The sequence below is a fragment of the Meles meles genome, chromosome 5 (assembly GCF_922984935.1).
Source record: "Meles meles chromosome 5, mMelMel3.1 paternal haplotype, whole genome shotgun sequence".
Classification (NCBI taxonomy): domain Eukaryota; kingdom Metazoa; phylum Chordata; class Mammalia; order Carnivora; family Mustelidae; genus Meles; species Meles meles.
Window position 1 is genome coordinate 129,809,508 of NC_060070.1, and position 21,728 is coordinate 129,831,235.

Genomic DNA, 21,728 nt, shown 5'->3' on the forward strand with positions numbered 1-21,728 from the left:
ACTTTGGAGATCTCTGTATTTGCTACAGAGAGCATCCTTATTCCTTTTCATAGCTACATCGAGTATTTCATCGTGTCACTGATGGTCATTTGGGTTGTTTCCAATCTTATGTCATTACAAATAGTGCCACCAATAACCTAGTGCTGTGATTCTCAAACTTAAATACACGTGTGAACGATCTGGAGTATTGTTAAAATGTGGATTCTGGTTCAGCAGGTCCTGAGATACAGCATTTCTAACAAGCTCCCAGGTAGCTGAGGCTGCTGTCCTATAGACCACATTTTCAGTGGCAGGAGATTAGTGTAAATACTGTTTTGTATTAGTAGAGAAATATCCATTAACCCAGATTCCTAGATTCCTAAAAATGGGGTTGCTAGGTCAAAGGACAAATACACATATTTTTGTTATTGTCCAATTCCTCTCACTGGGATTGTATCCTTTTTGTCCTCTCACCAGCTATATCTGAACACTAATTCATCTTTGGATACTTGGATATCTTTGGATTTTTACCAATCTGATAGGGGAAAAAGAGTATCCCATGTCATTTTAATTACCATTTCCTTTATTATGAGTGAGGTTGAACATCTCTTCGTATGTTTAAAAGCATTGCCTCAGGACACCTGGGTGGTTCAGTTGATTAAAACATCCCACTCTTGATAATGGCACAGGTCATGATCTCAGGGTCATGAGATGGAGCTCTGTGTGGGGCTTAAGATTCTTTCCCTCAGGGGTGCCTTGGTGGCTCAGTGGGTTAAAGCCTCTGCCTTCGGCTCAGGTCATGATCCCAGAGTCCTGGGATGGAGCCCCACATCATCATCGGGCTCTCTGCTCAGTAGGGAGCCTGCTTCCTTCTCTCTCTGACTGCTTCTCTGCCAACTTGTGATTGCTCTGTCAAATAAATAAATAAAATCTTTAAAAAAAAAAAAAGATTCTCTCCCTTGGCCCCTACCCCCACTCTTATGTACATGCATGCTCTTGCTCTCTCTCTTTAAAACAAAACAAAAAAAGCATTGCCTCTTTTCTGTGTCCCCTTGTGAACTGCTCATGACTTCTGTTCATTTTTTTTTTAATTGGTCTTTCTCTTCTTGATTCTTAGGTGCTCTTTATATAGTAGCATTAGACCTCTATGATATAAAGTTTCAAATATTTTATCCCAGCTTCTTGTCTGTTTCCTAACTTTGTTTCTGGTGGTTTCAGCATATTTGTTTGTTTTTCAGGTAGTCAAATTTAATGATTTTTTTCCTTTACTGCTTCTAGATTTTTACATCATAGTTAGAAAGTCTTTCTCTAGATTATACAGTTCACCAATATTTTCTTCCAGTATTTGTATAGTTTCATCCCAGCCTCGAGTCATGGCTGGAGGAAGAGGGAGCAGTGAAGACAGAAGGCAAGAGAATTGCAGTGTATGTGCTGAAGGCCACCCACACAGTTGTTGCTCAGTGGTACTCGAAGATTCATTGTTGTCTAATGTTTCAAAAATTCACTTCAAATACAGCAGTGTTGTCAACAAAAAAGATCTGATTCCAGAGAATGTCTTTTCTTTCCAGTCCCATTTTAACTGGCGTCTATTGTTAACCCTGACTGAAAACATGGCTCTGACTCTTGGCAATAGCGTGGCATTTTATTTCCCAAAACTTCCCGGAATGGGGGATTGGTTCAATTTCAGTTTCAAGAGACTTTGGTATGCCATGTAAAATAAAAGTAAACAGAACCTTTTAGGTGTTTATAAAGCAGTCTGAATTTACAACCAGTAAACTGGAAATAAAGATTAACCAAGAATCTTGATTATGATACTACACTCACTCATTTTACTTATGAATTTGGGATTTTTACAGGTAAATATTTTGCTGTGTTTTATTTTTGAAAACAATCCCCCTTTTAAATGTTGGAAAACCCATTCAAAAATCATGTGGCAACCTGTATTCAGCTCATTTAACACAAGGTGGTTTTGACATGAGTGTACAACACAGTAACTCACCCGTGAGCGATCAAAGAACAGTAACTGAAACATCGCCCTGAATAAGTGTGTTCTATTCCGCTGACACTTCAACCCTAACACAAAAGGAGAAGAAAGGAGGGGCGCCTGGGTGGCTCAGATGGTTAAGCGTCTGCCTTCAGCTCAGGTCATGATCCCAGGGTCCTGGGATCAAGCCTTGAGCCCCACATCAAGCCCACATCAAGCCCCCTGCTCAGCAGGAGTTTGCTTCTCCCTCTTGCCCTGCTTGTGTGCTTCTCTCTCTCTTTAAGAAATAAAATCTTAAAAAAAAAAAGGAGAAAAAAGGAAACTCCTCTCATAATTGGAACCCGTGACCATGACATTTATGTAATATTGTTCTCTATATATTTTCAGTGCTATGTGGACTAACTGGAACTAAATTCCATAAAACTGGTAGAACATTTCTACCTTGACCTCAGTGGTAGTGATGTGTTTGTACTGATTTAGCCATGCCTTTTAAAAATCAGATTACAGTAAAGGAACCAAGCAAGACTAAGCATCTAAATAGTCACCTGAGCCTTTAAATAAGTTAAAAAAAAAAAACACCCTAATAGATTGAACCATCCCTGATTAGGTCAGTTGCTTAACAAACCCAATTTAATTAAATAGATATTTACCACACATCTGCAGTGCAAAACTCGGAGACTGGCCCAGAACCAGAACCTCTACCTTCCCAGAAAGCACATAACATAAGTTCCCAGGCAACCATCTAACCTCTGTTTGGTTTTCCTTACAGATAGTAAACATTGCAAGGTTTCCTAGGAACATAAAAGTTATTCGAATGACATGGCAATGGCCCGTTAGTAACATCACAATACTTAATAGTTCCTCCTATCTAACGTTCTTTCAAAGAAAGTATAGCAGCCTCTCCCAGAGATTGATTTGAGAGACCTGTTCAGGTCATTGTTCACTTCTGAAAGACAGACCAGGTTGGCAGCAGAGAACAGAGGTCATGAACATGGAGAGTGTTGCTGGAAGGTCGACCCCTGCTAAGGACAAAATGTAACCCTGTCTTCTGCCAGTGAAAGTCATCAAAGAGGTCAATAAAATAACACCCTGAAATCAAAACTATAATGAGATATTACCTCACCCCTGTCAGAATGGCTAAAATCAACAACACAAGAAACAACACGTGTTGGAGAGGATGTGGAGAAAAAGGAACTCTCTTACACTGTTGGTGGGAATGCAAACTGGTGCAGCCACTGTGGAAAACAGTATGGAGGTTCCTCAAAAAGTTAAGACTAAAACTACCCTACAATTCAGCAATCACACTACTGGGTATTTACCCAAAGAATAGAAAAACACTAATTCAAAGGGATCCATGCACCCCTGTGTTTATAGCCCCATTATTTACAATTGCCAAGATATGGAAGCAGCCCAAGTGTCCCCTCTATTGATGAATGGATTAAAATGATGTCGTATATACACAATGGAATATTACTTGGCCATAAAAAGAATGAAATCTTGCCATTTGCAATGACATGGATGGAGCTAGAGAGTATTATACTGAGCAAAATAAGCCAGAGAAAGACAAATACCATATGATTTCACTCCTTTGTGGAAAGTAAGAAACATAACAAAGGAAAAAGAGAGACACAAGAATCTGGAGAACAAACTGATGGTCACCAGAGGGGAGGTGGGTGGGGGATGGGTAAAATAGGTGATGGGGATTAAAGAATGCACCTGTTGTGATGGGCACCAGGTGTTGTATGGAAGTGTTGAATTGCTACATTGTACACCTGAAACTAATATAGCACTGTATGCTAACTAACTGGAATGAAAATATAAACTTAAAAAACGTAAAATAAGACGTTGCCCAAAGTGGCAAAATGTGAGCAGTAGAGATCCAATGAGTCAGCTGGCATGGGTGAACAAAGGCGGCGCACTCCCTTCCTCTAGGAGGTGGTGACCCCCTTACCCAGGAGAAGAACATATGGAAAACTGAGGCGAAGTCTCAATTTTTTCTACTCCAGAGAAGCTTCTGGAATAATATCTAAGGGGCTGAGAGGCAGATGCCAGGCTTCTCTGTGTTTTCCCTTTAAGGAAAGTTTGGGGAGTATCCAGGACTGAATCCCCCAACCCAGCTTGTGAGTGCTGGAGTGCTGATCTAATGGGGGGGGTACCTACCTGCCTTCTTTCCTTGATACATTAGCAGAGGTTTGGGCTCCAACACTGAGAAGATTCTTCATCCCCCTCACTTTCCTTCCCTAAAATGTGATCACAGTCCTGCAACTGAGGTAAACCCATGGTCCTTCAAAATAGACCTGACATTGACTTTCTTTGTTCTTACTTGAATTCTTGGGAAAACCCAGCATAGATTTGCCTCTTCTGCTTCCACAATTAAAAGAACTCATTTATGAGGGTAAAGGGCTGAGAGATGCAAACAGGCAGTTCTCTCCTGTGCTACTCGACAGTTTCCTATCACACCGTGTTTACAACTGAGGAAAAGTGACTTTTTCTTTTTAACCATGTACTACTTTTCACATTCAGATGCCTGTATTTTGTAAATCCTCCCCCAGCAGATTCATACCCTCGAAGTCCCACTAGATAGAAGAGCTGGAAAACCCCAAACTTCATGTATTAAACATTCCTTACACTGAGAATCCTATGGGGCACTGAAGCTCCAGGAGGTGACTGATCACAGGAGGTTACAATCCTCCTGGAACTGACCTCCAGGAGTTATCAAAACGAGGAAGAGCTGGAGACCAGTTCAGCAGAGGCAGGCAAGCAAGCAACATTTCTAAACAATCAGATGTAACCAAAATAAAATGTGTTTAGGGGCGCCTGGGTGGCTCAGTGGGTTAAGCCTCTGCCTTCGGCTCAGGTCATGATCTCAGGGTCCTGGGATCGAGCCCCACATTGGGCTCTCTGCTCAGCAGGAAGCCTGCTTCCCCCTCTCTCTCTGCCCGCCTCTCTGCCTCCTTGTGATCTCTCAATCTGTCACATAAATAAATAAAATATTTTTTAAAAATGTGTTTAGAGGACCTAAGGGTCTTTCTCAGGTCTATGTGTAAATCAGGAACTACCTTACATTTTACAACCATAACAATTGTGCCTTGTGGTGCCCAGGTATTTGGAGCCCTGAGTCCAAGCAGGTGCCCCTTTCCCCTCACAGCTAACAAGCTTCAGAATGGTTCTTCCGTTCTTCCAAGCAGTTTGAAAGACTGCCTCCTGGACTGGAGTCCCCAGGAAGACAATGAAGAAAGCACTCACTAACCTGCTTTGAGGTCGGTTTCCTTTCAGCAGACAGTATCAGGTCTCAAAGAAGTTGAGAGATAAAACTGAATAAAACATGGTCCTTCCCTTTCTCAGCAGTTCAGACGGATGCAAAAAGGAGACCGTGTTTGCAATATTCGGTAGTGGGGGGATCTGTTCCAAGACCCTCGGTGGATGCCTGAAACCACCTAGTACCAAACCCTATGTATACTGTATCTTTTCCTATACTTACATACCTATGATAAGGTGTAATTTTTAAATAAGTCACAGTAAGATATTAACAACTAAGAATAAAAACAGAGGCAATATATGTAATAAAAGTTATGTGAATGTGATGTCTCTCTCACAGTGAGGATAAGTAGAGTTAAATGGGCAAGGTAGGCCGGCCTGGAAAGGGTCCTTATGCCATTCTAAGGAGTGTGGGATTTATTGGTCAGGCAACAGGGAACCATTATAGGATTTTGACTAGAGGAATAACATGACTCATTCATTCTTTCATTCCTTTTCCTACCCTCCCTTCCTAGCTCCATCCCTCCTTCCTTCCCTTTCTTTCTGACTCTAGTATCAGCCTTTAGGATGGTTTGGAAGCAGAAAACAGGGGCAGCAGGAGTCCACTGGGAGTTGACTCTACGGATCCCGAGCACAGGCCATCTGGGCCTAAGCCTGCATCGTTGGCAACGGTGAAGCTGGTGAGGCAGGGAGCTAGTTGGGAAGCAGAAATCATTGGACAGAATGCCCAAGTGGATTTAGGGAGGAGGGACAAGGAAAAGAATGGAGTCCAGATGACTTTCAGTATTCTAACTCGGGTAATCGGATACAAGATGATATAATTAACTGAAAGAGAGAATAGGAGGGGAAAAGGATAGGTTCAGGGGTCAAAGAATTAGTTTGAGTCAAAAGGGCTTTATAGTGCTTGTGACACATTTAGGTGATGATATCCAAGATGCAGGGAGAAATAAGGACAAAGCTATGGGATCCAGCGACTAGAAGCCAGAAGAGGGATGCATCGGCCCTGCCAAGCTTGTTGATCAGGAAGGCGTTTGCCTGGGGACAGAAGCCGAGGCAATAACAACCATTTTAAAAGATTGCTGGGGGGGAGGAGGGAGAAAGCACCCAGCAAAGAAGACTGAGCAGAGCAGCAGAGGCTGGACACTGGAGAGTGAGGTCAACGGCATTAGTAGCTCATGCTGGAGAAAGAGAGCTAAGAAGAAAGAGGGCACTTGTCATTCCCAGGTCACTAGTTCCCTTAGTGACAGGCAGGACAACCACTAAAGTGAGGGCGATTCAAGATAAAAAGAGACAGGCGGAGACAGCTTTCTTAGAATACTCTCTGAGGAAACATGGAGGTGATGACTAAGAGGGCTAGGTAGAGCTGAGGGACATCTGGAAGGAGGGCTGTGTCTTAAGCACTGAACAGAAGTGAACATGCCATTTGCCTTCTGAATAGTCACAGTCAGGAGTTCTGAATAGTCACAGTCAGGAAGAGCCAGGAAAATACTAGGCAATTGTCTGATTTAAAGGAAAACCTAAAATGAAAAAATGATTGTTCGGTCAAGAATACCATGGTGAGGGGCGCCTGGGTGGCTCAGTGGGTTAAGTCCCTGTCTTCAGCTCAGGTCATGATCTCAGGATCAAGCCCCACATCGGGCTCTCTGCTCAGTGGGGAGCCTGCTTCTCCCTCCCCCTCTGCCTGCCTCTCTGCCTACTTGTGATCTCTGTCAAATAAATAAATAAATAAAATCTTAAAAAAAAAAAAAAAAGAAGCATACCATGGTGAAACAAAGCAATGCTGATTTCTGTCCGGACAATTATTCTTTGTTGTTTTAGTCCATCTTTAATCCAAGGGCTCAGAAGAAATTTGCACTTTCCAGCCCAACATGTTAACCTAGTACAGGCATCCTTAACCTAACCTAACCTAAGACAGGTGTCCCTAGGAAGAGGGCCCATAGGAAGGAGCTTAGAGCAGGTTCATCTATGGTGTGAATGGTTCCATCTGAAGTCCAGAAGGAGTTTTTCAAAATCTACATTTCAGTTATCTTACTTCATTCATTTTATTATTCTCTTATTTCTTTTGAAATCATGCTCTCTTATTTAAAATCTGAGTTAAATCAAGAGAATCTTATTACTCTGGAGATTTTGTTAATATTCAAGATCATATGATTTTAAGAAACAGCTAAATAACTGAATAGAGGTTCCTCTCTCTCCCTCTCTGTCTAACTTTCCCCACCTTTCTTTGTTCCTCAGGAGAGAAGTTTGTCTTCTTATACCGTCTGGAATTGCTTGGGTGATCCATTTCAGAATGCAAATGAAAAGAAAGGAGAATAGGAACACTTTGTCCTGGAACAAGGTGCCCCTGGGTCTGGGCCAACTTGCCCCAAGGTCCAGGTCATTGCTGAAGGGAGCCTGATGGATTTGCATGAGAAACTTAAGGCAATTGTTTCCTCAAATACTCCTCAAATACTCCTCAAATACAAATAAGAGAGAGTGTGGTTAGCCAGAGAAGTCCCTGTCACATTAGCACATTAGCCTGTGCTAATGAAGCTCCTAAAATTTTTTTAAAAGGCAAGCAAAAAAAGACAGTGAAGAGCAGAGCTCAACAGTTATGAGTGTAATTCTAGCCAGCTTGTGGCTTGTGCCAAAAGGTGTGAAAATCCCCTCTAGACCTGTCACCTGTCACAGGGCATGCCTGGGGAGACCGGCCAAAACCAGATCTTATGTTACTGAGCAGTGACCTTGGAAACTCAGAAGAGTGTCTTCTTGGCCACGTTTGGTGCTTAGGGGGTGAGAGACTCATGAGAATGGACCAGATTTTGCACAAATGGTAGTGATGAAGTTCTAGAATCTAGGTGAGGTTCGGTGGGGTGAGGTCCGGAGCCGCTGACCAAGAAAGAATTCTTGAGACATCTTTGGTGCAAAATGGTGGCTTATTAAAGCACGGGGACAGGACACGTGGGCAGAAAGAGCTGCTGCCCCAGGGATGTGAGGAGTGGTCTATTATATATTTGTAAGTTGGGAGGGCGTTAGGGATGGCGTAAGTCTCTAAGGACTTTTGGAAGCAAGGTTTCTAGGACCTTGAGGGGCTAGCTATTGTTTGGGAGAAAGGTTGTTTATTACCAGTAATAAAAACCTTCTCATGAGACCCTTTAGATGTATATCAGTGGGTCATATGCTTGGGAATGATTGTAGACACTAAAGTTTCCTAAAGGAATTGTTAAAGTAGACTTACAGGATCCTGGTTGAGGGTAGGGGATTGGCCAGGCTAGGATTGCCCTTTGCCCTTAGCAAAGCTTTAAGGTGGAGGTCGCTTTGCCAGTTTTAAGGGCTTGTCAGTAGGTAAGGAAATTTAATGATTTTCTTCTGCCTCTGTTTCCCACATCAGCAGGAGATTTCATTTCAAAACGCAAGTTTGGGTATCATAGAATGAAAGCAAAAAGGGACACAAGATAGGCGTTTTCATTACTCCTACTTGGCGAAAGGTGGTCAGAACATTTTCATTCTTTTTATAACAAGGACAAGCAGTCTCATCACTTTCTAGGTGCCTGTCAGCCTCAAGCTGGAGAACCTCAGTCCCTCACCAGGAAGGTGACTATCTGCTGAGCCCCAGGGACAAAACATCAAGGGCTGAGGGAGGAGCTTTGTTATCTCAGCACTACTGTGTGACGTACATACTTTCTCCCAAGGCCATTGCAAATTCCAAAGGCAGTATAAGGTCCTGGCTGTGAAGAGTTCTTATCCTATGACTTATCTAAGCAACATGATGAGCAAAGTCTTTTAGACCACTTGCAATGGTATTCTCTGATGACTTAATGTTTGCTCATCAGCCTTAATAACTTTATTATATGAGGGGCACTTGGGTGGCTCAGTGGGTTAAAGCCTCTGCCTTCGGCTCTGGTCATGATCCCAGTGTCCTGGGATCCAGCCCCGCATTGGGCTCTCTGCGCAGCGGGGAGCCTGCTTCCCACCCCCCCTGCCTGCCTCTCTGCCTATTTGTGATCTCTGTCTGTCAAATAAATAAAATCTTTTAAAAAAAAAAGGTTTGCAAGCTAACATAGATGTCATGATGTTGTAAATGATGAGTTAAAACTATAAAATTTAAAAAATAATAATAACTTTATTATATGAACTATTTGGCATTCACAAAATGGTAAGTGATGTCCTAACTGGTGCAATGACTAATTATTTCATTCACTCCATAAACTTTTATTGAGCACCTACTATAGGCCAGGAGCTACACTAAGGTAATATGATGATATGATGGCAATATGATGATAGAAGCAAGGTCCCTGACCTCAAGATATCAAACAGATACTGTGAGATAATAGAAAACATATATATTGGTCTGCCCCCTGCTCCTGACAGGGAACCTCCTGAAACCTTTGTAATTTCCTAAGTGATAAGAACACAAGGAACATCTTTTGTTCTCATATTTGTCATTGACTCCGGTTATTGACATATGGCTTCTGAAACTCTTGTAATTTCCTGGGTAATAGTGGTGTCTTTTTCCAATGGGGCAACTCTAGGTGGGGTCCTGGATGGCTCCTGGATGAGAGCAGGTCACTGGAAGGACGAAGCTATGATTAGAAACTTGGAATTTTTAGCTCCACCCCCCATCCTCTTGAGAAGGGAGAAGGGCTGAAAGTGGAGTTAATGACAAATCATGCCCACAAAATGAAGCCCCCCACGAAGCAAGATGGGGTTTAGGGAGCTACTACATTGGTGAACATACCCATACTGGGAGGGTGGTTCTCCCCACCCCCACTCCAGAAGGACAGAAGCTCCTGTACTCAGGACCCTCCCAGACCTTGCCTTATGTATCTTTTATTTTAAGATTTTATTTATTTGAGAGAGATAGAAGGATCATGAGTAGAGAGGGAAGGGGAGAGGGAGAAACAGACTCTCTGCTGAGCAAGGAGCCTGATCTGGGGCTGATGCCGGGACTCAATCCCAGGACCCTGAGATCATGACCTAAGCTGAAGGCAGACACTTAACCACTGAACCACCCAAAGCGCCCCATATCTGTTCATCTGTATCCTTTATCTTTCTTTTAATAAACTGGTAAATGTGTTTCCTTGAGTTCTGTGAGTCATTCTAACAAATTAATCAAACCAGGGCAGGCTTAGGGGGGTAGGGGGCATCATGGGAACCTCCCATCCTAAGCCAAACTGGACAGGAACTGTGGGTGACCTGGGAACCTATTACCTGTGACTGGCATCTGCAGTTGAGGGGGGTGAGAGGCGGTCTTGTGGGACACAGCCCTTAACCTGTGGGGCCTGACATGATCTCCAGGTAGAATGTGCTAGAACTGAGTTAAATTATAGGACTTCAGCTGGTGCTGTGGAGAACTGCTGGTGTAGGAAATCCCCCACATACATTTGATGACCAGAAGGATCAGAAGTGAAGAGTTTTTTATGAGTAGTAAAGGAGATGCACAGGAGAAACACAGGAGGGGGGAAGGACTGGGGTTTTTCTCTAGTCAAGAGGAAGACTGGACTGAGGTTTTTCTAACACAGATATGCAAACAAGTGAGGTAGGATGTGGTAGGTGCTACAATGGCCTTAAGTATAAGGGGCAAGAAAAAGCAGGAGCAGCAACAAGGAGTCTGGCTGGAGGAATCAAGAAAGGTGTCACACACTCCATAGCACTTGAGCGGAGATCTGCAGAATCGGGCTGAGTTAAGTAGGGGACGGTATTCCAAACTGGGAGACAGGGAAACTTGCAAAACTATGCATGTTGGTGGAAGCGATTAACTACTCCTGTATGACCAAATACGAGGCAGTTTAGACTAGCCAGGGTTTCATATGCCACGCCAATAAATTTTGATTTTATTTCATAGGCTGCGGAGAGTCTCCAAAGAATTCTGAACTGTGGGACTCATAAGCAGAGTTATGTCCTGGGAAGATTGTTCTGCAGGAACGTGGAGAAGTGGGATGGGAACAAGACTGATGTGTCAGCTGCAGTTCTTGAAATGAAAGACCCCAGTCAGTGCGGGTGGGCGGGATGGAAGTATTAAAAAAGAAAATTCAACCGAGTAAACTTGAAGATCTAATTGGCTTTATTAAATGATTTCTCACTCATGCAGTCTCTCATCTAGCAAGCAGAGAGGAACTCTGAAGAGTTGGACAAAATGTAAAGTTTTTTATAGGAAGGAGGGTGGGGCAAGAAAGCTAGAAGCAAAAAGAAAAGATTGTTCCAGGCAGGTTATCGTTTCCTGAGCCGGGACCCCAGGGGGTTTATCAGATTATCTCATCTTCCTTCAGGGGAATGGAGAGGCCAAATGATAGACTCACTGACCCCCATCAGAAAATTCCTGACTGACCAATTAAGACTATGTTGCTGGAGGAGGTTGGAATTGCGATTGGATTCGGTATTAAGCTCTGGTTTGGTGACTCAGCCTGAACTAAGTAACACCATTTGGGGCCTGTGGTTTTCTTTTTAACAGAAAGAAAAGCAGTTCAGGAAGAAGGTAGGATGGGACCTGGGGGTTGTCAGATAGGTAGCTAAGGAAGGAGGAATCTAGCTGACTTTCAGATCACTGACTAGGGCCAGTGGGTGAATGACAATGACCATGCATGAGATTGGAAGACTGGAAGCAGAAAGACAAATGGCTTTGGAGAAGGGAATGAATTTTGGTTTTGTGAGGGCAAGGATGAGGCTCCATGGAAGGCTCAGGTAAGATGTCTAGGCACCAGCTGTCAATGTGGGGGTCATCAGCAAATGGATAAGGTGAAGTTACCGGCTGGAGAGGTTGGCCAGGGAGAGCGTCATCCAACCCTCAGGAATGCCAAATACATAAGGATGAACTGAGGAAACAAAGAGCCGGGAAAAGACAAGGAGAAGCCAGGGAGGCATGAAGAATCTGTAAAGAGAATTGTTAACAACAAACAGAAGAGAGTTTTTAAGAAGGAAGCTAGCCCTCTACGGTTGAGCGGCAGTGTCGTCGTCAGAATTCAGTACGTGTAGGATCTGATGGAGACCCTAATGGCTGCAGAGGTGTGGACGGATTGGACCGATGATTCCAGCGGGATGGGTGGGGAGGAAACTGAGCTAGGTGCTGATATTGTCAGCTGTGGGGAAATGGGGCCAGAAAGGAGGATAGAGGTTGGTGATACCCAGTGTTTTGGGAGGGGCCCCTTGCGTTCTGCCCCAGCCTGAGCGGGAGGAATCAGAACCTTCGACACCGCAAGAAATGCTGCAAGGAAGGCGAGGCTGGAGAGGTTTGGGGTCACAGCAGTTCCAGGTAACCAAGAAAGCAAGCCGGTGAGTCAGAAGACAGAGCTCAGGGATGAGTCACCTTGAGCCGCGCTCAAGTCATGATGCTCCCGGAAATAGAGGGGAGGCAGGCCTGGGAGGGTCCGCGTCCCGCCTGGGAGCTCAGCAGGACTGGGCGATTACGGAGCTCGGAGCCCGGAAAGCTGCAGGCACCGCCCGGGGCCCATGGAGCCAGCCCGGGCTAAGGAGTGACGGGACTCCAGGCGCCCCGCGCGGCTCCTCTCCCGCCGGAGAACCGGGCGCGGGGGTGTGTGCCGCCGGGGACCAGCAAGAGGCAGGCCTGCAGCCCACTCCTGAGACCTACCTACCTCCCCGCCAAGCCTCTGCCACCGGCTGCGCCCTTGACGCCCTGCCCGCCGGCCCCAGCCTGCTTCCTGAGGCCGCACCCCGCGATCTCCGCCGCGCTGCGATCTGCCAGCCAAGCCCGCCGCGCCCCAGTTCGCCGCGTCTGGGAGGAGCCGGCGACACCGTGGCGGGACCGGGGGACGCGCCCGGGCGCCCGGGCAGCAGGGCGTGAAAGGGGATCGCTTGGGGTGACTCACCTGGGGCCCAGGCTTGGTAGAGGAGGGTCAAGTGACACTTGATACACCCTGCGGAGTCCCGTTAGTTTCTACCACAGCGCCCTCTTTACTTCCTTCACAGCACTAGCCACTGTCTGTAAGGAGTTGTACTGCCTCTTTCTTAGTTTCCAGGAGAGGCGGCCAGATCTCCGGAGTAGATAAACTCCCCCCACTGGCTACAACAGCCCCAGACTCGCGGCGGCGCATCGGCCAGGGGAGGGCTGGAGACTGGAAGACCCGGGGTTAGAGGAAGAGACTGGCGTTCAGAGTGAGCAGAGCTGGGCGCAGCACCTGCTTGGGCCGGGGTCAGCGTGGGGTGCTGTCATTGACTGTGCCCCCGGTGCAGCTAAGGGGGAGGCTCATCACATTACACTGGACCTCCGGTCCACCTTGATGCCACTCGGATCTCTGCCAGTATCCCCTGGCTTTGCCAAAGTCACGTCCTGTGTAATTGTATAAAATGTCTGGACAGGAGCATCTCCATTTTGAAGCTCTATTTCCTTTCTGACTAATCATCTGGAACTGCGCCAGAAGCGGGCATTGTTTTACAAGCAGTTGCTCATAAAATCCAACAGGATCACTACCATTCGGACCACAAAACTGTTAATAGCAACTTTATGAAGACATAAAAGTTAACTAACGCATACCAGGTAAATCTCCTTTGATAGCACCAATAAAAGTGTCGATTAGATGTTTATCAAAATTAGCACCGAATTAAGATTTTTTTGGTCTTCTTTTCCTCTAAATCATATAATGGTGCCCTCTTTCTTTCTCATAAAACCCCCTCGCCTTCTGACAGGAATGGGACACTTTTCTGGTTACTCCAGAATCTATGCTCCCCAAATTGCATAAGACTCCAAATAAGGGTCTTCGTTCTGTTTTAGTTTAACTACTTTTCTCAGTAGACAGCCCATAGGCCATCAGAGCCTCACCAAGTCCCACAGCCACTGGGACAGACTTTGCTCATAGAAGTCCTGAGGCCCAGCTTTCTGTTGTCGCTCTAATTTTTAGTTTGATATTTGAGATCTTATCGACACTTAGATCATTTTTGCAGCACTTTCCAAAACAATCACAAGGTATAAATAATTTAACTTCAACCCCAAAGTAGAGTTTATTTACGGAAAAAAAAAACAGTAAGTTTGGTTTTCTTGAAATGACACATTTGTATCATGGTGCATAAATCTACAGATCCAAGCAGCTCAAAGAACTCCAAGTTGGGATGCAAAGAGATCTACAGTGAAACATATTATTATCAAACTGGTTATAAGACAAAGAGAAAATCTGAAAGGCAGCAAAAGAGATCCAACTCTTCACATACAAAGGAGACTTGGTAAGATTAATAACGAGTTTCTCCTTAGAGATGATGGAGGCCCAATGACAATGGGATGCCATATTTAAAGTGCTGGAAGAGAAACTGTCAAGAATTCTATACTCAGCACAATGGTTCTTCAAAACTGAGGGAGAAATTAAGACGCTCCCAGATAAACAGAATCTGAGGGGTATTTGTTACCATTAGATCTGCCATACTAGCAATGTTAAAGGGAGTCCAATTTGAAACAAAATGACATCAGGCAGTAACTCAAAGCTGTATGAACAGAAATCTCCAGTAAAGGTGAATACATGGGAAATATAGAAGCCAGCATTGTTGTATTGTTGTTTTGTGATTATGCTTTTTTATTTCCAAATACTCAAAAGACAAATATATAAAACAAAAATCTATGTTGTTAGGCAAAAAATGTAGAGAGATGCGATTTTTGATGATAATATAAGGAAAAGAACAGAACTGTATAGAACTGTGTAGAGAAGAGTTTAACTACTGAAATTAAGTTGGTATCAATTCAAATTAGGCTGTTCTAAATTAGGATATTAAATGTAATCCCCATGGTAACAACAAAGTATCTAAAGAATATACACAAAAGGAAATGAGATGGGAATCAAAATGATTCATTTAAAAAACAACTAAAAGCAGAAGAAGAGAACACTGGAGGAAATGCGAGGCAAAAGCCTACAGAAAACAAACAGCCAAATGGCAGAAATAAGTCTTTCCACATCAGTAATTACTTTGAATGTTAAAGATTCAAGTCTCTAATAAAAGGCAGAGATTGGCAGATTAGATTAGTAAAACGTGATCCACTGTATTCTATCTACAAGAAACTCAACCCATATACAAATATGCAAATAGATTGAAAGTGAAAGGATGGAGAAAGATATTCCATGGAAAATGTAATCCAGAGAATTGTGGTAGCTATACTAACATGAGACAAATAGACTTTAAGTCAAGAATGGTACCAAGACAAAGAAAGCATTATATATTGGTAAAAGTTTCAAGACAGCAAGAAGATATAACAATTTAAAACATCTACACACCCAAGAAAAGACCCTCAAAGTGTAAGAGGCCAAAAATGACATAATTTAAAGGAGAAATAGATTATTAGATATTAATAGTTAAGAGACTTTAATATTCCACTTTCAAAAACAAATGGAACACCTACAAAGAAGATCAATAAAGGAGGAGGGAACACAAAAAAACAAACAAACAAACTATAAACCAACTAGACCTAATAGACGTGCTACAATGAACAACAGCAAAATGCATATTCTCCAGAATAGGCCATGTTTTAGGGCACAAATCAAGTCTTAATAAATTTTAAAAGATTGAAGCCATATAAAATATATTCTCTGACCGCAAAGGAATGAAGCTAGAACCATTTTTTTTAAAGGAAATCGAACCACACGTTTTTTTTTGTTTTGTTTTGTTTTTTATATTTATTTTTATTTGTTTATTTACAGCATAACAGTGTTCATTGTTTTGGCATCACACCCAGTGCTCCATGCAGTACGTGCCCTCCCTATTACCCACCACCTGGTTCCTCAACCTTCCACCCCCCCCCCCCACCCCCCTGCCGCCCCTTCATAACCCTCTGGTTGTTTTTCAGAGCGAACCACACGTTTTTAAATAGCCAATAAATCAAAGAAGAAATCACAAGGGAACTGGAAAATACTTAGAGATGAATGAAATAAAACAACATACCAAAACTTACAGGATGCAGTAAAGACAGCACTCAGACAGAAATTTCTTGGCATACATGCCTACATTAAACAAGAAAAGAAATCTCAAATCAAGACCTCAACTTTACATCTTGAGGAATTAGAAAAAGAAAATGAAATTAAACACAAAGTTAGCAGAAGGAAGGAGATAATAAAAGCTAGAGTAGAGATATATAAAATAAAAAATAGAAAAACAATAGAGTCAATGAAACTAGGAGTTCATTTTTTGAAAAGAACAATAAAACTGGCATAACTTTACCTGGACTGACAAAAAAAGAGAGCAGATGTAAAAGACTAAAAACAGAAATGAAAATGGTAACATTACTACAGATCTTGTAGAAATAAAAATGATGACAAGCGAATACTATGAACAACTGTATGCCAAAAAATGTAATAACCTAAAGAGAATGAATTTCTAGAAGTTCACAAATTACATAAACTAAATGAAGAAAAAATAGGAAATCTCAACAGATATATAACAAGTAAAGATCAGTAATCAAAAACCTCTCAACAGGATCCCCACTGTCACCACTTTTATGCAACATAATATTGGAAGTCCTAGCTAGAATAATTAGGAAAGAAAAAGAAATGAAACGCACCCAAACTGGGAAGGAAAAAGTAAAGCTATCACTATTTGCAAATAGCATGATATTATATAGAGAAAATCCTAAAGACTCCACCAAAAAACTGTTGGAATAAATAAGTTTAGTAAAGTTTCAGGATGCAAAATCAATATACAAAAACCTGTTGCATTTCTGTACACTAATAATGATAAGAAAGAGTAATTAAGAAAACAATCCTATTTACACTTGCAACAAAAAGAATAACATACCTAGGAGTAAATATGACCAAGGAGGCAAAGGACCTTATACTTAAACTACAAAGACATTGATGAAAGAAATTGAAAAAGACAAATAAATGTAAAGATAATCTGTCCTCATGGATAGGAAGGATATTGTTAAAATGTCCATACTACCCAAAGAAATCTACAGATTCAATGTAATCCCTGTTAAAATTCTAATGGCATTTTTCACAGAAATAGAATAAACAAATCCTAAAATATATATGGACCTAAAAAAGCCCTGAGTAGCCAAGGTAATCTCAAGAAAAGAACAAAGTGGAGGCATCATGTTCCCTGATTTCAAATTATATTACAAAGCTGTACTAATCAAAAAGCATGGTATTGGCATAAAAACAGACACAGAGATCAGTAGAATAGAGAGCCCAGAAATAAATCCATGCATGTGTGGTTAATTAATTTACAAGGAGCCAAGAATATACAATGGGAAAAGTACAGTCTCTTCAACGAATGGTGTTGAGAAAACTGGACAGCCACAGGCAAAGGAATGAAACTGGACCACTACCTTACACTATACATAAAAATTAATACAAAAATGGATTAAATACTTGAATGTAAGACTGAAACCATAAAACTCTTAGAAGAAAACCATAAAGACTCCTAGTAAGCTCCTTGACATAAGTCTGTGCAATTAGTTTTTGAATCAGACACTAAAAGTAAGAGTGATGAAAGCAAAAACAAACCAGTGGGACTACATCAAACTAAAAAGCTTCTGCACAGCAAAGGAAACCATCAACAAAATGAAAAGACAACCTACTGAGTGGGAGAAAATATTTGCAAATCATATATCTGCTAAGAGGTTAATGTATAAAACATATGTAGAATCCATACAACTCAACAGCAAAACAAACAATTCAGTTTTTAAAATGTACAGACGATCTGAATAGACATTTTCCCCCAAAAGACATACAGATGGTCAACAGGTACATGGAAATATGCTCAACATCACTCATCATCAGGAAAATGCAAGTCAAAACCACAGTGAGATATCACCTCACACCTGTCAGAATGGCGGTATCAAAAAGACAAGAAATAACAAATGTGGACAAGGATGTGAAGAAAAGGAGACCATTGTGCACTGTTGGTGGGAACCGAAGTACAACCACTATGGAAAACAATATGGAAGATCTCCAAAAAGTAAAAATAGAACTATTATACAATCCAACAATTCCACTTCTGGGTAATCAAAAACCAAAAACACTGATTTGAAAAGTTGTCCGTACTCTCATGTTCACTGCAGCACTGTTTGCAATAGCCAAGACACGGAAATAACCCAGTGTCCATCAGTAGATGAATGGGTAAAGAAGGTGTGTCTCATATATAAAATGGAATATTATTCAGCCAAAATCTTGACATTGGTGACAATATGGATGAAATTTTAGGCCAATTATGCTAAATATTATACTAAATATAATTATACAATTATACTAAATGAGTCGGTCAGAGAAAGACAAATACCATATGATCTCAGTTACATGTGGAATCCAAGAGGGAAAAAGAAGCTCAGATACAGAAAACAGATTGTTGGTTGCCAGAGGCAGAGGGTAAGGATTGGAAAAAATGGGTGAAGGAGGTCAAAAAGTACAAACTTCCAGTTGTAAAATAAGGAAATCATGGGGATGTAATATATAGCATGGCCACTACAGTTAATAATATCATATTGTATATTTGGAAGTTGCTAGGAGACTAAATGTCAAAAGTTCTCATTATAAGAAAAACTAGAATTGAGAAGTGGTAAGAACCGGATTAAAATATACACATTCCTTAGCCCCTCCCTTGCCCCTGCCTACTTCCCACAAACCAAATAGTCCAACTTAAAGTTAACTTAAAGCAAGAAAGCAAGCAAGAAAGAAAACCTCTCAGCAAAGAGAAGTCCAGAACCATGTGGCCTCACTTGTGAATTCTATCAAAACATTAAAAGAATTAACACCAACCCTTTTCAAACTCTTCTAAAAAATTAAAGAGGAAAGAACATGTCCAAACTCATACCTTGATACTAAAGCAAGACAAAGACATCGCTAGCAAATAACACTGTAGACTAATATCCTTATAAATATTGATGCAAAGTCCACAAGAAAGTACTAGCAAACTGCATCCAACAGCATATTAAAATGATTATACATCACCACCAAGTGAGATTTAGTCCAGGAATGCAACATAAGAATATCCACCCATGTAATGCATCACCTTAATACCAAAAAAACACATGATGGTCTCAATTGACACAGAAAGGCATTTGACAAAATCCAACACTCTTCCGTAATAATAATTTTAAAACACTAAGAAAACTAGGAATAGAGGGAACTTCCTCAACATGATAAAGGGCATTTATGAAAAACCTATTACTTCTAGCTAGAGCAATTAGATGAAGGAAAGAAAAGTCATTGAAATTAGAGAGGAAGAAGTAAAACTATAGCTATTCACATATTATATGATCCTATATATAGAAATATATCAAATGTATAAAATACCTAGAAAATTCCAAATATCTAGAAAATTCCAAATACATAAAATACATAGAAAATCCATAAGAAAGCTACTAAATCTATGGAGAAATGTCTGCTCATGTCTTCTGCCATTTCTTGACTGGATTATTTATTTTGGGGGTGTTGAGTTGGTAAGTTCTTTGTAGATCTTGGCTACTAGCCCTTTATCTGAGAAGACATTTGCAAATATCTTCTCCTGTTTTATTAGAGGGATGGAATGAGGTAACTGAGCGATGGGCATTAATCCTCAATGGGCACGTTATGTAATGAGCACTGGGTGTTATATGCAACTGATGATCACTGAACTCTACTGCTGAAAGTAACATTATGTTAGTTAACTGAATTAAAAGAAAAGAAAAGAAAGCTACTAAGTCTAATATACAAATTTAGCAAAGTTGCAGGATACAAGATCAACATACAAAAATCAGTTGTCTCTATATATGTGTAATGAACAATATGAAAAAGATATTAAGAAAGCAATTCCATTTGCAATAGCATCTAAAATCCTAAAATACCAATATAATAATCTAATGCCTAGAGTTAATTTAAACTAGAGTAAATTTAAATTTAAACTATAAAATATTTCTGAAAGATCTTTAAAAAGAGCTAAATAAATGGAAAGACATCTTGTGTTAGTGGATAAGAAGACCTAACTGTCAAGATATCAATACAACTCAAAGCAACCTCCAGATTCAGTGCAATTCCTATCCAAATTTCAACCACATTTTAAAATTTTTTGCAGAAATGCAAAAGCCGATTTTCAAATTCAAATGGAATTACAAGAAGCTCTGAATAGCCAAAGCAATCTAGGAAAAGGGGGACAAAGTTGGAAGACTCCAACTTTCTAATTTCAAATGTACTACAAAGCTCCAGATATCGAGACCGTGTGGTTTGGTATTAGCACAAATACAGACATATGTGCTAACGGAATGGTACTGACAGTCCAGAAGTAAACCCACACCTCTGTGGTCAATTGATTTCGATAAGGGTGCCAAGTCCCTTCATTAGGGAAAAGAATGGTTTCTTCCATAGATGATTTGTGAAAGTGGATTTCCACATACAAAGAAGAAGCTGTACCATTACTTCATACCATATACAAAATGATTAAAATCAATCAACAATCTAAATATAAGAGCCAAAACTATAAAACTGTTAGAAGAAAATACAAGAGTAAATGTTCATGAACTTGGATTTTGCCAATAGGTTCTTAGATATGACACCAAAAGCCCAAGGAGGGGATTGCACTAAGTGAAGTAAGTCAAGCAGAGAAAGACAATTATCCTGTGGTTTCACTTATGTGGGGAATACAAGGAATAGTGCAGAGGACCATAGGGGAAGGGAGGGAAATCTGAATGGGGAGAAATCAGAGAGGGAGAAGAACCATGAGAGACTCTGGACTCTGGGAAACAAACTGAGGGTTGCAGAAGGGAGGGAGTTGGAGGGATGGGGTAGCCGGGTGATGGGTATTAAGGAGGGCACGTGCGGTGATGAGCACTAGCTGTTATATGCAACTAATCAAAAACTAATCATTTACTATATGTTGAGTAATTGAACATAATAAAAAAAACAAGCTAGATAAATTGGATTTCACCACAATTAAATTATTTTTATGTACCAAAGGACATTGTCAAGGAAGGGAAAGACACTGGAAATGCAGCTTGAATGCAGAGCCAATCAAGAAGCACACAGACATAGGTGTGCTATACACTCACCATGGTGTGATTACTTTGAGTTAGGTTAATGGGCTTTAAAGGCTCCTGGGGCTACTCGAGAGGTTGGTGAGTTCTTTTCCGGTCACTCCTGTTGTTTGATGTTGCCCTACAAAGCGGAAAAGTTAGAGGATATAAAGAATTGCCCTTCTCAGGAAACCTTTAATTCTCAACTCCTTTGGAAATAGATTCCATTTTTATAGGGTTGGTGGTTCTGATTTTTCTTTGTTTTAATCTTATGAAAAATTCATAAGTTCCTACTTCCCCACAGCACCCTCTTATCCCACTGGGGATATTTTCATTCATTATCATTGTTAAAAGATGGACTCTGGGGTCGCCTGGGTGGCTCAGTGGGTTAAAGCCTCTGCCTTCAGCTCAGGTCATGATCCCAGGGTCCTGGGATCGAGTCCCGCATCGGGCTCTCTGCTTAGTGGGGAGCCTGTTTCCTCCTCTCTCTCTGCCTGCCTCTCTGCCTACTTGTAATCTCTATCTGTCAAATAAATAAATCTTTAAAAAAAAAAAAAAGATGGACTCTGGAGCCAGGCTGCTTTGCATCTTCACTAAACTCTTCGGATCTTAGTTTTC